General features: G+C 48.5%; 1 protein-coding gene across 8 annotated transcripts in view; it reads left to right on the forward strand.

Moving 5' to 3' along the window:
- WDR13 (WD repeat domain 13) overlaps positions 1–18,732 on the forward strand; it is a 258,747-nt gene that overhangs the window by 124,081 nt on the left and 115,934 nt on the right. The window lies entirely within an intron of this gene.

The following is an 18,732-nucleotide window of genomic DNA, read 5'->3' on the forward strand; positions in this document are numbered from 1 at the left end:
CCTGTCACCACACTAAGTTGCCGATGTGGGGAAAGGGTGTCGAATTAGCCCTTTAACTGAGTGTATCTATGCATTGAAATGCCTTTCTGTGCAAGCCACTTACTGAGAATCAGTTAATTGTTATCTCTCTCCACAATCAAAATGGTTTTGCCGTGAATAAGGCTGGTTTTATGGAAAAAGTGCAAACCCTGGAGTCGAAACTTGAGTAGACATGTGGAACTCGAACATCAGATCAAATGTATTTTCTTACTCTGGTTGTGTAATTATCATCAGTAAGTGTTAAATTAATCCTAGTGTCACGTTATACAGAGTAATGGCACATAGTTATTTCAGATTTATGGTAGCAGATGGGATTAGGTACCAGTTGGATCAATAATTTATATAATTTTGAACATCAAACGTTTTTTGGCACAAAAAAGTAATCTTTGCACATGTATGGAGGTTGACTTTATGTGTGAGTACGTGTGGGTTGTGTGAGCGAGGTTGTGTATATGTTAGTTTGTATATTTTTTTTATTGATTAACTATGCTTGTTTGCAAAGTGCACTTTGTTTTATGACGTATTCCCTTTGTGAAATAAATACATTGTATTTGATCTTCTTTGTATTAATTCTTGTTTGTATGTAGCCAAAAACATGTTTGCTAGAGTGTTGCATAGGCTCTCCTGTTTGTGTGCGTTGGGATTCACACTGACACCATGCATTAAATAATTGTGTGGGTTGACCTCAGGTATGTCACACAAATGTGCTAATGGGCCTTGGCGACACCGGCATCAATCGGATTTGAGTATCGAATTCACTGGTGGTGTTGACAATGTAGAGTCAGACAATACTTAAATTTGTCATATATTCATATACATATTTCCATGAAGAGCCCTTGTGTCAGAATATGGATTTTCTAACTGACATGTACACATTTGACACTTTAAACATGATGCATTTTACTTGTTCATGAGCACTTTGTGATGATTTATTGTATTTTAAACTTGTCTTTGCCTTACATGCGAATAAAAGGGTTTCTCTCCATTGCATAATACTGTAGTTCTTTGGAACACATAGGATAAAAAAAAGTGGGTAATAAATTTAAATGTATCCCATAGAATTCCAATACATTTATCACCAAGGCATCCTTCCGTGGGTTTGATGCGTTTTCAAGAGCCACATTTACCTCTGCCACATTGAGTTCGACTCCTGTCTCCTGTTGTCTGTACTGATTTCTGTTGAGAGGGGTCCCCCACCCCACAACCATCCATAAAACTATAGATACATATTTGTATATAAGCGTATGAACAACTGGAGTCGAACTAAAGTTAATTGAGATAAATGTGGTTGATGAAACCACAGATGACCCCTGCAGTGCAGACAAACGTTTTTCCTGAGACTGTGATACATGTGTTCACTGAGCTCCAAGGAAATGCCTGTTGCGTTTCTATGTGCACAGTGCAGCATGGGACCCGATGGCCATCAAGACCTTGAGCGCGATTTAGTAGCATTTAAGTTACTGGGCAACTTCTGAATGAAGGCCTCTCTCTATGCAGTCTGTTGACATTTATGCCATGCCAGATGTTCAGTGTTACTTTTGCCTCCTTATTCGCTCTCTGAAATTTCTGCTGTGACCTTACTCTCTGTCTGAGGTCTCTCCTATTGCTCCTACATTCTCGTTCTGTCACATTACTCCATAATGGTGGGGCTTCCATCCCATGGGATGCACCGCAAACCAAACGTACAATTTATACTTAAAATTACGCAAGGGCATGCCCAGGTGTTCCCGCCCAGGTGTTCCCGCCCACGTGGACTCATTCACCGGCCTCGCCCATCGGTCCTTTTTTACTGCTCTACGGGACTGTTCACCTTGCACCAGTTGTAAGAAAGGCATGGCATCAACAGTAAGACAGATACAAGTGACCACAGTTCAAGAGTGTTTATTGAACTTCAACAATGGTGTGATAAACGCCTATCTAACCCTAAATCTAGAGATGGGAGAAAGCTACGACCATCAAATAATAGAAAACGCTGTCCTAGTGGTGTCGTGTCAATATAAACATGGGCTATACAAAAAAAAAAACGATTTCCAAACCTTACCGCTAAATACAAATAGTGTGAGGAGGTGTTCATGAAAAAGAAAGTGTTCAAAAAATGATATGTCAGGATGTTCAGGCCGTTGGCCTCCATACACCAGCACGAGACAAGGCGGTTCACTTGAGCAAAGCACACACTCTGGCTTCTTCGGCACGAGGATACAGTTCCATTACCTGCATCAGGGCCTTCTGTGCCCAAGTCTCTCTACTCCTTAAAGTCTCTTGATTCAGAGGGCCTAATATACCAAAATAAAACACAAAGGGCCTCATTATGAGTATGCCGGTCCGGTAACAACAGTGCCGGTAAGCTACTGGCACCTTTGTTACCGGACCGGCACACTCCCAGTTCTGCGTGCGGGAGCCTTCCTACCCGCCAGGTCTGACCTGGCGGGCGGAACGGCACCCGCCCACAGACTTTGACGGAAGCACTGGTGCTTCCGTCTTCCCCATTCCCATTGAGTCCTGTGGGAATCAAACGGGAATGGGGATTAACATTTTCCATCGCCTGGCTTCAGGGACCGCTGGGCTGTAATGCCCTGGTGATGCCCTAAAGCCAGGCACCGGAAGAAAACACAACTCCAGCGGCAGCCTGCCGTTTCTACCGGCACAGCTAATGCCGCAGTCAGAATGAGGCCCGAAGTTTCTTCCCTCTTATAAGTACTCAATTCATGTGATTCACTCTGGAACCCCTCATCCAGGTTCAGATCCTTTTTATCATGATTGTTACTATGGATCCCCCTCTTCTGTGCTCAGATCCCCCTTTTTACAATGTTCAGAGAATATTTTTTCTCGGGTGACTCACGGTTCATGCCGGATCTCCCTGAGCCGTGCTCAGATTCTTCCTCTTATACTATTTGTTTCCCAAAGCTAGGCTCGGACCAATTTCAGGTCACATTAAACTATCAAAGACTTTCGAGTATGCACAGGGTTTAGCTTGACCAGTTGCAGGGCCACTTCGATCTCAAAATTCCCTTTCCACAGTTGCCAACCAGTTGGATACCTAACAGAGATCTTCGAATGAGCACCCACGTGGTGCCAGACCACTGTCTACGGTATCTTTCTTGGCCTCCCAAATTTCAGTCACTCCTCTGGTTTTCACTTATATTCGTGTCGGTCGTTACATACTTTTCACACACTGTTCGCTTTAGATTTCTTCATACAATGTTGCTGCTTGCAACCTCAGTTCAAACACAGGCTGGTCTGGTATCAGTGTCTCCGGCTCACCAGCTGTGCTGTCTTAACTGGCGCTGCTTTGTTGTAAGAGCCAAGGACAGTACCACAGCGTCAACCGTTCCTCCCGCCGTGGTTATTGATGCAGGAGATCCCGGGTACCTCCAGCACACAATGCAGGTTTCTTCAGCTTTAGTCCACGGTCTTGGGTTTCTTATTTTCAGAGGTTCAGAAAAGTAACAGTTTGAAAAGGTCAAGGGCACTTACCTCCTTGCAACCCTCTCTGGTCTCGCTGTTTTTCTCCTCGCATTAAACTACCATCTTGGAACTGTTGCTTCCTCGTGTGCTTGCATGCTCCATCTTTTATCCGTGTGGAGAAGTGTGATGGAAGTCAGGTGTATGTAATGATCAGTAATTGCCTGACCTTGCCTTTGGATATGGATATGTCAGGGATACGCCTCTGGTGTTAGTCTGTTTTCGCTTATGGTTAGCTGTCTGTGAGAAAGTGTTTGTGTCGAGAAAGGGGGTCGGGGGGTTGAGTTCCTAAGTATCCTACCTGGTAGGATGGGGAAAAGGTGTTACAGGGAAGGGGATACCTCGTCTCACCCTCCGGTGTCCCACTCCCCGAAGACCCTTCATCCAGATGATCCTCCCGCACAGGTCCGCCCCCAAGAACTAGATCCAAAAGTGATGGCCATGTCCTGGCCACCTCGATTACAGATCCCTGGGGATTAGTGGGTGAGACACCTTTAGGTGTCTCACACAGCGTAACACATTCTTTAGTAACATGTAGCTTCTCTAATAGTTTTTCTCTTCTATTAAGATTAATGCTAATTCCTTGACCCCCTCACCACCATACAGTCACCCTATGTGGCTCATAACTGGAGATAGTTCCTGCGCCAAGTGCTTCCCCACCTCATATATGCGCAGTCATTGCCTTGTGTACCTAGCCCCATACTTCAAGTGCGATACTTCTGCATCCTGTTCAGCTTTGGGTTTGTACGCTTGTCATGTGAAGTAGTTTCTTTAATATATATTTTGCATTGATTGTGTCCTCCAACGTATTCCACATCTTTGACATGTGATGTCCACATCTGTGTTGCTTTGGAAATTTTTCATCAGAGTGCGTCCTGCGTCAGTTCGATGTCCCTTGAAGGCCTCTCTCGAGGGTGACCTCATCAGATGTTAGAAGTTGGACGCACGGCCCCGCGGTCTGCCTTCAAAAAGTGTCGTGACTGTAAGTCTAAGATGTCCATCACATATTCGCACCGTATCTGCTTATGGTGTCTGGGCGAGAGCCATGACCCAGACGACTACTCGAGGGAGCGTAGGGGGAAGTTGCAGGTAGGTCGGGTTTCCAAACCCATCAGTCCAAGCAGACTGCTGGTCTTTCCACTGACGACTCGAGATGTGACTCTCCCCATCTGCGGGAGTCCAGGGGATCTCGGTCCTGGAGTGGTTCTCGCCACTTGTCCACATCGTTGAGGCACTCCCGGAAGAGGTGTCACCGGTCACCTTCCCCTTCTTCGTCGGATGATGGCTCTGCGAGGAAGGTGGCTTGCCCCACTAAATCCTCTACTCGGGAGGAGTGGCAGGAATTCAGGGAGAAAATGCTGGAGATTTTTTCAATATCAGGGCACTGTTCGGTCCGCGCCCTCGGTTGAAGCGACAGGGAACGGTTTCGGTCTGACACTTGCGAACCTTCGGGCCAGGCGGTCGCGCGATAAACATCAGGAACCGCCAAGGTCCCGTTTCGGACAAGGCTCTGGTAAATCGCCATAGACGTAACAGGTCCAGGTCGCGGTCTTCGTCCCTGATGAAACCGTCGAAATCTGGGAAGGTGTCGACACCGTCGGCGCCGTGTCCATCGAGGGAGGCTGTCTGGGTCTTGCCTTCGGACCAGCCCTCGGAGCCATCGGCGCCCTTGTCGACGCTGAAGCAGTCAGTGTCATCAGGGCCTCCAGGCCGGGGGTTTGCCGGTGGAGGCCCCTAGAGCTGTGGAACCTCAGAGGAAGGCTCTGTCTAAGACACCGAGGCCTGTCCTTGACTCCAAGTCTGCTCCTGTGCCCCAGAAGGAGTTCTTCCATTCTGTACAGGATATCTATGAGGAGAGGTCTGATGTGGAGTTGGAGCCTTTTGATGCTCCTGGTGACACTCCTGCAGCTCCTGACATGGTCTTTTCTGAGGACAGTCAGTTGGAGGATCTGTGTCAATCTTCACATGATGCCAGTAGCCTGCATAAATCTGAGATGGAATTTGGCCAGCCAGAGCCTGGGGCTCATGCTGAATCCTCCTATAGGAGGTTGATGTTGAGAGTTACGGAGTACCTGCGGTGGTCCGGCCTTCCACTTGAATTCGGTCAGGATGACCTCACTGACATTTTGGATCAGGGTCCGTCCACTGACCCAGTGTTGCCTTTTCATATGGCGTTACAGAAAAGGGTGGCTGCTGCTTGGAACACACCGGAGTCTCTTCCGGCGGTCAACAAGTAGTTGACCAAGAAATACCGCCCATCCGCTAGCGACCCCAGATACCTATCTACGCACCCCACTCCTGAGAGTTTGGTGGTTGAGGCGGCCACGGCCACCTCGAGGCAGGCGGCATACCCTACCATCCCTCCAGATAGGGACGACAAGCGATTCGATGGATGGGCATGCAAGGTATTTTCGCCTGGGAGTATGGCCCTTAAATTGGCTAACTCCCCTGTGCCTTGGCCAAGTGTTCGCACACACTGTGGAATTGTGTCTCTCTAGCGTCTGAGCATATTCCTGAGGGGGAAGAAAGGGACGAGTTTCTTGCTGTTGTACAAGATGGCGAGGATGTCATGTGTGAATCCCTTCAGTCTGGGTTGGACACGGTGGATAGTGTCAGCCTGTCCATGGGTGCAAGCACCGTGATCCGCAACCACGCAAACCTGCGCAAGTCGGGGTTTGCACCGGATGTGCAGGCCTGTCTCCTCAACATGCCCTTTGACAGTTCTCATTTGTATGGCAGCAAGGCTGACGAGAGCCTTGTGAGGTTGCAGACCTCCAAAGCAGCTACTAAATCTTTGGGCGCAGCTGTGTGTCAACCTCCGCCTTTTCGTCCTAGGGGACAGCAGTGGAGGGGTTCCTTTTGTTACTACTCCTCTTTTGGTAGAGCGAGAGGAACGGCCAGTCAAAGGGGCCACTGTGAAGGTCTTCGCAGTGGACGGGAACGAGGTGCCAAAGCCGCTCAGGCAGCTGCCTCTTTGGCTTCAGGCACTACTGCAGCTGCTCCAAAACAGTTATGAGGCCCGGTCTCATTGTTCGTCGGTTGGGGGCAGACTGCCTCAGCATCACGGAGAGTGGCGAGCCATTACTTCAGATGCGTGGGTTCTGGAGACCATAACCCACGGCTAGTGCCTACCCTTCCTGCGTCGGCCTCACGACAATCCAACAGTGAATCTCTCTTTGAAGGTTTTGGATCCGCTCCTTGTGCAGGAAATCTTGACCCTGCTGGAGAAAGGCGCTATAGAACTAGTGCCTGTGGCGGAGAAGAACAAGGGCTGGTATTCCTCATATTTTTTGATTCCCAAGAAAGACGGAGGACTGAGACCCATCTTGGACTTGCGTTGCTTAAACAAGTTCCTCCGGAAGGACAAGTTCAAGATGGTCACTCTTTCTCAGGTCATACAGGCCCTTCGACTTCAGGATTTGTTGGGGTCATTGGACCTACAGGATGCTTATTTTCATGTGCCGATCCATCCAAAGCACAGACAATACCTGAGGTTCACTGTTGGCAGCTCGCACTTTCAGTTTCGGGTACTGCCATTCAGGTTCACCTCTGCCCAGAGGGTCTGACCAAGCTCATGGTGATGGTGGCAGCGTATCTCAGGAGAAGGGGGTGGAGGTTTCACTTCTACCCCTACCTGGACGATTAGCTGATCAGGGCGCATTCTCCCGAACAAGCCTTGCATCATCTCAATGTCACCTGCCATTCCCTTCACAAGCCGGGCTTCTCCCTCAATTTCAAGAAGTCGCATCTGACACTTTCCCAACAGCTCCAGTACATCGGGGCTGTGGTTGACACATCCTTGGAAGTGCTCGCCATCCAAGATTGAGGGCTCATCACATTGTCCAGATGGTCAACAAATTTCAACATGCCCAGTTTCTCCCGGCTTTCGAATTCTTAAGGTTGCTCGGCCTCATAGCATCCTGCATTTTTCTGGTGCCAGAGGCCAGGTTGTGGATAAGATCCCTTCAATGGGCTCTCAGGACGCAGTGGTCGCAATTCTGAGGCAAAATGTCAGATCTCCTTCAGATTCTGATCGATCTCACAGGATCTTCTTTAGTGGGCCAGCGAAGGGAATCTGATGAAGGGAGAGCCTTTTTGGCAACAGTTGCTGGAGGTGACGGTAGTGATGGATGCTTCCCCTCACAGTTTGGGGGGCTCACACCAATAAGCTGACCACCAGCGGTCGTTGGTCTCCATCGGAGTCCAAACTTCACATAAATCTTTTGGAGCTTTGGGCCGTCAGGCTAGCCCTGAAGACTTTTCTGCCGTTTGTACGCAGGAAGAGTCTTCTGTTCATGATGGACAACACAGTGGCCATGCATTACCTCAACAAAAAGGGGGGTGTGGGGTCACTCCCGCTGTGCAGAGAGGCGATGCAGCTCTGGTTCAGTGCGCTACAGCAAGGAATCTCACTCTCGGCAGTTCATCTGGCCGGAGAGGAGAATGCGGCGGCGGACGCTTTGAGCAGGTAGAGCGCGGTCTCCCATGAGTGGGAGTTAGCTCAGGAAGTCCTTCAGAAGATCTTCGCCCTTTGGGGAACCACTCAAGTGGATCTGTTCGCGACCGGTGTCAACTGAAAATGCGAGACATATTGCTCAAGGGAATTTCCTCCGAGAGGAGCTTTAGGGGACACATTCCTTGTGGATTGGTCATTTCCACTTCTGTAGGTGTTTCCTCCGGTTCCTTTCATTCCTCAGGTTCTACGGAGAGTGCGGAAATTCAGTTCCCACATGATCCTCATTGCTCCGGATTGGGCCAGGAGAGAGTGGTACCCGAACCTTCTAGCGATGTCCATCTGTCTTCCACGTCGTCTTCCCCACAAAGAGGATCTTCTCCCGCGCTCGAGGGGGGAAAAGGGGTGGGGGGGTGTAGATGGGGTTGGTGGGTTCTCCATCCAGAGGACAAGACTATCAACCTTCACGCTTGGTTTCTGAAAGGTTGAGATATAAGGATTGGGACTGCCGGATCACGTGATGGAGGTGTTGCCATCACGTACCGTTGGCGTAAGTTTTGCGACTGGTGCAGAGGTAACAATGTCAATCCTTTTTAGTGCTCCATTCTGATGGTTCTTTCTTGCTTTCTTTGGCCCCAAGGGGTCTTCATGTGGGTACCATTAAAGGTTACCTGGCGGCGCTGTCTATTTTCAAGTGCTCGTCTGAGGAATGTTCTTATTTTAAGATTCCTTTGATTACCCAGTTTCTAAAGGGTCTCACAAATGTGTTCCTGCCTTCCCCTTTTCAGGTGCCGGTTTGGGATCTGAATCTAGTCTTAAACTTCTTGATGGGTGCTCCGTTTGAACCTTTGCACTCTTGTCCTTTGAGACTGTTGACCTTCAAGACTGTTTCTTGATTGCAGTTACATCTGCTCACAGAGTGAGCGAGTTGCAGGCACTTTCGTCTAAGCCACCCTTTACTGTGTTCTACAAGAATAGGGTTGTACTGAGGGTACGTCCTTCCTTACTTCCTTCCTACCTAAGGTAGTGTCTGAATTTAATTTGAGCCAGAAGGTGGTACTTCCCGCTTTCTATCCTCCTCATCCTGTTAAGGATGAGGAGAGACTCCATAGGTTGGACCCTAGGAGAGCTTTGAGCTTTTATATTTCTAGGATGTCCAGGGTCCGAGTGGACGACCAACTTTTTGTAGGATACACTGCATACCGTTTGGGCCAGGCTGTTACCAAACAGACCTTGTCCAGGTGGATTATCCTCACCATTGCTGAATGTTACCGATTGGCTGGCAAGGACGCTCCTAAGGCTTTGCGAGCTCACTCCACCAGTGGCGTGGCTACATGCACAGCCCTGCAACAGGGAGTTCCTGTTAAGAACATTTGTGATACTGCAACATGGTCTTCCATCCACACCTTTGTCAGGCATTACTCCCAGGGTACTTTCCATGGTCAAGATATGACCTTTGGTAAAGCTGTGCTTTATTCTGCCATCTGACTGAGTATGTCCAAATGCTTCTCCCTCCTCCACTCACTGATACTGCTTTGGGAGTCTGTCAAAGATGTGTAATACGTTGGAGGACACAATCCATTCGAAGAACAAGTTACTTACCAACTGGTAACATTCTTTCGACTGGATGCTTCTCCAACGTATTCCACATCGCCCTCCCAGCCTGCCCCTCTGAAGAATTTCCTATGCTATTGCATCTTGCATTCCCGCAAGGCTATGTGCAGTCAAGGGGACGGTTGTGGCACACATTGTGGAGGGAAAAAACATGTACTGAGGCTATGGGCGCCGTGCGTCCTACTTATAACATCCGATGATGTCACCCTCGACGGAGGCCTTCGATGGACATCGACGCAGGACGCCCTCTGCCGAAAAATTTCTGAAGCAGCACAGCTGTGGACATTGTGGAATACGTTGGAGGAACATCCAGTTGAAAGAACGTTACCAGTTGGTAAGTAACTTGTTCTTCTGATGCGCGTGGCTTTGCTTAGAATCACACTTTGCATAGGCCGACATCTAGTGGCTGATGCAGAGTATTAATTTAGTCTTTGTTTTCAAAGTCGAAAAGGGCATTGACGGGAGCATTCCTGTAACACTATGCTCCTTCGTGTGTCGAAATCCTCAATGTGTTTTTTCCACCATCAGGTTTATTGCATACTAAAAAAAACTTTACAATCGACTATGAGCAATTCTTATGGTCGACCGCTACCGAAACCATTAATTTGGAAATCTTTACAACCACTGAAATGATTTCGACGAACAGCACAAAGAAAACGGGCGATCGACCGTTGGCACCATCTTCTCCCGGCCGAAAGGCATACAGTAGGATGAGTCGGGGGGGGGGGGAGACATCTATACTCCTTAGGTCATTATAAAATGCCTTTTTATACATCCTTCTCCCTTAGTATCAGCTCCCTGTTGTTTGACATCGGCAATGGACACTACTTCTTTTAAATGTTGCCCCTCGTACAGAAATACATTTCTCTGAATAGACACACACCAAGTGTGCAATAACTCTCTTCCATGGGACCATCCGGAAAGTAAGTGTCGGCTTGTAAACCATTTCAAACTAAGGCACTTAAAGAACACCCAACCAAATGTTGGGCGACCTATACCAAGCAGGTTGAGGCATCCACCAAGTTATCAGTCACAGTGGAACATTTCGTAGCCTATGAGGACAGTGTTGGTTTAGAAAGTTAAACCGAGGAGCACACCAATAGGGAATCTTCAGTTTCACATAATCTGCCTGTCCCCAGCTTCGGAGGTCAGGCGTCAGATCTAGCTGTGGAGAGCACACCTGGCGATAAGTAGACTTCCCACATAAAATTAAAACATAATTCACGGGAGAGCTGCTCAAAGACCACAGTCAAAATCACGACGCTGGCAAAATCTAAAATCGATGTGAAATAGCACCGCCCCCTAACGCACCGAAACATAAAACTGAACGAAATTGCTCCGCCTCCAGGAGGGAACACACCTCGTATGCTCCGAAGCGTAACATGCTTCTTTGATGCCAAAAAAGGATGGTTCAGATAAAAACTAACACAAACCAATGGGGTTAACTGAAGGTGAGGGATTCCCTATCAGACACTCTAGTGCAAAACTCAGATTCAGAGGCGAAGGAGTTTCAGATTTCAACAGCCTCCACTTCTACTATATGGAAAAAAGAAAGATATCAGAAAAACATTGACAAAATGTCATCATTCATGGAGGTTCTTTAGAAAATCATCCACTTAAAAGACAACAAACTGAAGAGTGTTCCTAAAGATAGCTTTAGAAGAGGAACTCATTGGCATAGAGGATTACCCACAATAGCAGGGCACCCTAGAGGAAGATCAGGAAATAGAGCCATGGGAAAATCCAATGCCATCTCCTGCCATTATAGACCCTCCAATTACGTCCTCCACCCTCAGATGATATGGAGTTATACAGTGACATTATAAAGAGGGCTGCAGTCATGTTTAAAATTGATACTCGCACTACTGAAGAAGATAAAGACTTCATAGGAAATATTCTTCAAGAGAAAAAACAAATGGGGCAATACATTCAAGAAGAGGATCAAGCCAGCCTTTGTAAGCCCAGCACTTACTAAGCCAGTCAACCCTCGGGTTAAGAAAAAATGTAGAGCTGCGGCAAGAGACCATTATACATGAGGGGTCAAGTTACCCTAGACTCGCTGGGAGTAACAACCACTGAAAAAACGTGCAGGAAAACCGTTATAGTCTACAGAACTTCCAACAGACCACGGGAGTAAAAAGATATACTCTCTAGGTAGAACAGGTGGCACCTTCAGCTGCTTATGGAGTATGAATGGCCAATTCAACAGCATTAATTGCACGATACAACAGAGCCCAGTAGGATCAGATGGAGGACCTAGTCAAGGAAGTCTAGGAACCGTGGAAACTAACCAACTCCTTGGTTCTCATCAATCCGGTTTCAGGCCGAAGCACGGTATGGAAAAGGCCCTCATCGACCTGAAAATGGAAATTGATGAACTCCAGGATCAAGGGAAGACAGCAATGCTTCTCCTCTTGGACTTGTCGGCTGCCTTCAACCTAGATCCCTCCCTCGACGTAGCTGCCAAGCTGTTCTCCGCTGAGCAAGATCTTCGACGGAGGGACGAGCAGAGGAGATCCTTCGGCGCTGCCGAACACGTGGCCTGGCCTCGCTGGCCTAACACAGTAGGGAGAGTGAGGTTGTTGGTCATTTCTTTGTTTAACACTCTGAGAATGCCTTTCTCTTTCCCCTCCCTCTCTTTCGAGGTTGTAATCACATTTCATGCCCTCAGCTATGGAGAGGACGCCCTTTAGGTTCTGCCCGCGTTGCAAGGGCAAGTTTACCTGGAAGGACAAGCATAAACGGTGTAACCGTTGCTTGCCCCTCGATCACAAAGAGGACGGCTGTGCGGCCTGTAAATTACTTAAACCCAAAACTTTAAAGGACCACAGGGTCAAAAGGTGGGCAGCCTATGCGATGTCTAGGTCTGACTCCTCGCCAGCTGCCGCCGCCGCCGAATGTGATGAGGACAGTGATTACACGGCCTCTGCAACGGAGGTTGTAGACCTCTCGAAGGAGCGTTCCCGCTCCTCGTCGTCCTTCCCCAGCCCCGACAAGCCCGGCTCACGCCCCGCTTATGGGGATGAACACCCCGGCCACAAGGACGAACCCAGAAAAACACATAAGCACATACCCCACGGCTACGCATTCGTCGAAGGCAGCCATAGCGTCAATGGAGGCGTCTGGTCCACCGGCGTCTTCCGCCGACCATAAGTGTCGCAAGCCCTCCCCGCCACCGCTTCCGCGACTGGGCTTTCTGTAAATAAAGGCGCTAACCCCAATTCCTCAGGCGACGCGCCTCGCAAGAGTGCGCACGTTGCCAGTAAAGACTCAGCACTGCCTAGCGCGATGGCGAGCGATCCCTCGACGGAGAAGCTGATCGCCGAAAGCCTCGCGCGTATAGCTTCTAAAGACGGCCAGAGACGGACGGCGGGTGACACGTCGAAAACCGCTCACAAGGCAAAAGAAACGCCGAGGACGCCGGAGGGTAGGCTGGGACAGCTCCCACCGTCGAGAGAAGACCCTAGCCAGCGAGAAGGTTTCTCAGAAGGCGGAAGGGACTCTAACTTCGACGCTATGGGACTACAGCCACTACAGGGAGAGGAAACTCCCTTTTCACTCCCAGACCGCTCTGGCCTACCTTACTGGACTGTAGAGAGGTTCCAGTCATGTATGGACAAGCTAGACCGGTTCATGGCCATCCCAGAAAATGGGACACCCAAGAGGCCAAGGGAGGTACTCCAGGAGGGGCCATGGGCTAAATACCCAAAGCTCTTTAACCCCCTACAGGAAGACATGAACTCTTACGACCTCACTGAAGAGGACTATCACTTCCAGGAAGAGGATGAGTTTGTGAATAATGAAGACCAACAAGAGGGAGAAGGTTTTCATGATCACACTAACATAGGTGAGGAGGGCTACGAGGAGGACCCAGGCGAAGGTAGCTCACAGCCCTGGCAGTCGCCATCAGGGTCTACAGACCCGACATTATAGATATTTCTTCTCCTCAGACCACACCGGTCAGGAACCCATCTCCAGTAGACGATCAGCCCACCTTCAATGCCCTACTGAGGAAGGCAGCAGCGCATTTTGAAGTTGAAACTGGGGAGGTCACCCCAGATACTGATTTCGTCAAAAGGATTATTAAAGAAAAACCTCCCACTAGTCAAACTATTCCTATCCTCGCCTCGGTTAAGAGACGACTCATCCCATCGCTGTCCACCCCCGCGCTGGTAAGAGGGGTCAATCCAAGAATCGAGAAATTGCTCGCACCCTCTCAGTCAGACCCATTATATATCAGGGATCAGTCCCGGATTCCTTAGTGGTGACTAACACAAGGAACAGGGCTGGGGTTCCACTGTCAACCAGCGAGGCACCCCCAGATAAAGAAGGGAAAAAGCTTTATGCCTTGGGCAAAAGAATTTGCACCTCGGCAGCGTTTTCAATTAGGATTGCCAATAATAATACATTGTTGGCAAGCTATGCTGATGCTCAATGGGGTAAACTTAAGCAGGACATCGAAGAAGCACCTGAACCTCTAAGAACTCGCTTATTGGCTACAGTTGCAGAAGGAGCTCTGGTCAACCAGAGCATCATTAAGAACACTCTTAATGCGGCAGAAACTGCTGGCCATTCTTTGGTGCAGCGAATTCTGCTGAAGCGTCACGTCTGGCTTCGCTATTCCGGTTTCAAGGCAGAAACGCAGGCGTCACTCATTAATAAGCCAATAGAAGAGTCTAATCTCTTTGGAAGGGCAGTGGACGACGCACTGGAAAATGCGAAGAAAGAATTCGACACCATAAAGACCTCAGTCCAAATCTCAAAGCCTCCAAACAGGCGGGGATTTGGTAACAAGCTCTTTTTTCGTGGCCAACAGCAGCAGCAGCAACAGCATTACACTGTGGGCAACTGGCCCTCTAATCAGGGTACCAGTAACCAGTATAACCAAAGAGGACAACGCCGTGGCAAGGGCAGAGGCCGGGGCTCCAGCCCCAGAGGCACCCCGGCAAGTAACACCAAATGACCCGAAGGTTCGGGTCCCCTCCCATGCGTCTCCGGTTGGGGGCCGGATAACATCGTTCCTATCAGCATGGGAGGGAATAACATCAGACCGGTGGGTATTGTCAACCGTAGCCCACGGGTACTGTATATAGGTCCCCCACCTACAGACCTCCAAGGGGACAACGCCTGTCACCAGAACACCTTGTCATCCTCCTGCAAGAAGTAGAACAGCTGCTACAGAAAGGAGCAATAGAGGTCGTGCCCCTATCTCAGGTAATGGAAGGTATTTATTCAGTGTACTTCCTTGTACCCAAAAATGACCTAACCATGCGCCCTGTACTAGATCTGCGCCCAGCGAACACATTTGTAAAACCACAGAAATTTCGTATGGTAACATTACAGGAGGTAATTCCCCTGCTATCTCAGTGGGACTACATGACAACACTAGACATGAAAGATGCATACTTTCATATTTTGATGTTGCCAGCGCACAGAAAATACCTCAGGTTCATGATGGAGGGCAAACACTACCAGTTCCGAGTGCTACCCTTCGGCATAGCGTCTGCACCAAGGGTATTCACAAAGGTACTGGCAGTGGCAGCGGCCCACCTGCGCAGGTTGTCCATACCGGTATACCCTTACCTCGACGATTGGCTCATAACAGGGGAGTCTTACGAGACATGCTTCTCAAACAACCAGAAGACAGTAGACCTTTTGTTCCAACTGGGCTTCTCCATCAACGAGAAGAAGTCCAGCTTAGACCCCAGCCAAATCAAACAATTCCTAGGGGCTCTAATTCAAACAAAGGATGGCCTCGTCTTCCCCTCCAACGAGAGGGTCCAAAATATGCTGTTTCAGATCCCTCAATATGTGGCCGGTTGAGAGGTGATGGTACGCAAAGCAATGCGCTTGCTAGGAATGATGGCGTCATGTATTTATTTGGTACCTCACGCGCGCCTGCGCATGCGCCCAATGCAAGAGTGGCTCAACAGCCAGTGGTGTCAGGCCAGCGGACAATGGGACGATCTAGTGGTGGTCTCGCAGGCCTTGGTTCTCTCGCTACGGTGGTGGTCGAAGGAAAACCTGGTAATAGGGAAACCATTTGCCACCCCCGCAGTGGAAGCCACTCTAACCAGACGCATCCCTCACAGGATGGGGGGCTCACCTATCCCATCAAACTGCTCACGGAGTCTGGACTCCGAGCGTAGCTTCAAAGCACATAAACTTATTAGAGCTACTTGCGGTGTTCAAGGCACTAAAAGCCTTCCAGACACACCTACAAGGGAAGACAGTGATGGTCCTCACGGACAGCACCACAGCCATGTACTACCTCAACAAGCAAGGGGGCACTCACTCTCCAGGACTGTCCAAGCTGTCCCAGAACATCTGGAAGTGGGCTCTCAGACACATGTTCCTATTGTCACAACATGTACCAGGGGAACTCAATCTGCTAGCAGACGAACTCAGCAGAGACTTCCCTCTGCCCTCAGAGTACGAATGGCGGTTACACAAAGACATCGTCTTCGATGTCCTCTCACAATGGGGCTTCCCAGAAATAGACCTGTTCGCAACTCTGGAGAACTCGCAATGCCTAGATTACACCTCCAGATACCCACAGAACCGCTCCAAGGGGAACGGTGTCTGGATACCATGGTCAGGGAAATTTGTTTACGCTTTTCCTCCGACTCCTCTGCTGAACAAGATAGTGCACAAGATGCACCAGGAACCAGTCACCATGATACTGATAGCCCCGATGTGGGCCCGCCAACCATGGTTTGCGCACCTGATGGAGATGTCCCTGTCCCCACCAGTGAAACTGCCCTGCCCGTACAACTTGCTGTCACAGGACAAGGGCAAGACCCTACACCCATGCCCACAGAACATGAACTTAGCAGCCTGGCTCCTGAGATCATAGAATTTGGCCATTTACAACTCCCTCAAAGATGCATGGACATTCTCAGAGAAGCTAGAAAACCCAACACTCGCAACTGCTATTCTAGCAAGTGGAAGAGATTTGTCATCTGGTGTAGAGGTAAGAGCATCAACCCAGGCCACTGCTCGCCCACATAAATTGTCCTTTACCTGACCCATTTACTGGACTCGGGTCTAGTGTTCAATTCTATTAAAGTCCATCTAGCAGCACTTTCTGCATACACCACCTCTCAATTTAAGGTGTCATGGTGGAAAGTCCCAGTTATCAAAGCCTTCATGGATGGGGTAAAGAGAATACACCCTCGAATAGCAAACCCAGCTCCCGGCTGGGACCTTAATGTGGTACTTACCAGGCTCATGGACTCACCCTTTGAACCCATGCACAAGGCAACTCTTAAGGACCTCACTCTTAAGACTGCTTTCCTAATAGCTATCACCTCCATTAGGAGAGTAAGTGAACTACAGGCTCTTTCTATTCTAGACCCCTTCATAACAGTTCACAAAGATAAGGTGGTTCTACGCACACACCCAAGGTTTGCACCAAAATTCATATCAAAATTCCATGTCAACCAGTCAATAGAACTACCAACGTTCTTTCAAAACCCTTCCAATTTGGGAGAAAAGAGCCTGCATACACTTGATGTACGCAGAGCTGTCATGTTTTATATGGAAAGAACTAGGCCACTGAGAAAGAGTAATCAGTTCTTTGTCTCGGTGGCAGCAGGAAGAGAAGGAGATGCAGTCTCAAAGTCCACTATATCTAGATGGATTGTTCAATGCATCACTCTCTGTTACACTCTTGATGGGAGAGAACTACCCTTCAAGCCAAGAGCACACTCTACTCTAGGCACTGGGGCATCCATAGCATTCATTGCAAACGTTCCCCTTGAGACCATTTGCAAAGTGGCAACCTGGAGTTCTGTACACACCTTTACAAAACACTACTGTCTAGATGCTCACTCTAGATCTGATTCCCAAGTGGGACAAGCAGTATTAAGACATCTTTTCTCTACTGTTCCTTCTCACAACCCACCTCCAACTCCGGGTACTGCTCGCTAGTCTATGCACAGCATGTGATTCTAAGCAGATTAACAAACATCAGAAGACAATGCATTACTTACTGTAAAGGCATTTCTGATGGTTGTATCTGCTTAGATTCACATGCGCCCACCCTTCCTCCCCGCTCGGATGGAAGGAACATAGACATCTTTCTGCATCTCTCTCTTTTCTGTACTCACTCACGTATAGAAGGCTCCCTCAGGGCAGACAAAATACAAACAGAGGGACCTCGACGCGTGAGGGGTTGTGGGTACACTGCACGTCACTATAGGGATAGTGTTACAGACAGGCCTTGTCGACGTCCCCTTTTCGACTACAAAAAACAAAATGCAATACTCTGCAGTGACCACTGGATGTCGGACTATGCACAGCATGTGAATCTAAACAGATACAACCATCAGAAATGCTTTTACGGTAAGTAATGCATTGTCATATTCACCAAGCCCCTATTTGACAAGTTGGACATATTAGGTGTCATCTACACATTATGCAAATGACACCCAGATCCTTATTCCTCTTTTGGACAACTTTCACAAAAATACGGCCTTGGTGAATAAAATATAACTTCTCATTCAGGCATGGATGGCTTCCCATGGCCTCTGCCTGAATGACGAGAAAACAGAAATCCTGATCCTTGGGTCTCCTGTGAGTCTAAAAAAACGAAACCCTAATTACTCCACCTTTAGTGTTGATGGTAACACCATTAGGGTAGCTAAGGAACTTAAAACCTTAGGGTTTTACCTTGGCTCCACCCTTACGTTAATGAAACAGGTGAACTCCATGGCCTCATCTACAGCCTACACCTGCAAACTAATTATTGCCTGTAGGCAATTTTTATCTAAAACTAGCTGCATTACCCTGGCCAGTGCCCTAATAATGTCAAAATTAGATTATTGCAACACACTGTACTTAGGAGCAAACCAGTACATCCTAGATAAAATACAAATTTTACTAAATAACGCCCTGAACTTCCCAAACAGAGAACACATTTCCATAATAAGAAAGCAACACCACTGGCTAAGGATTAATGATAGAATCCTACTTAAAACCATTTCTCTGACTCTTAAAAGCCTGAATAACACCGCCCCTCCCTACCTAACAGAGAGAATGGTTAGAGGAACCGCTACACGACCCACTAGAACAGCCAACGCCTTCTGCCTTGAGATACCTAGATTCAAACGCATGAAGTCTGGAGCATTAGTTTCCCAGTGAAAGCAGCCCAATCTTGGAAT

The sequence above is a fragment of the Ambystoma mexicanum genome, chromosome 2q, assembly GCF_040938575.1.
Source record: "Ambystoma mexicanum isolate Mex_15411 chromosome 2q, UKY_AmexF1_1, whole genome shotgun sequence".
Lineage (NCBI taxonomy): Eukaryota > Metazoa > Chordata > Amphibia > Caudata > Ambystomatidae > Ambystoma > Ambystoma mexicanum.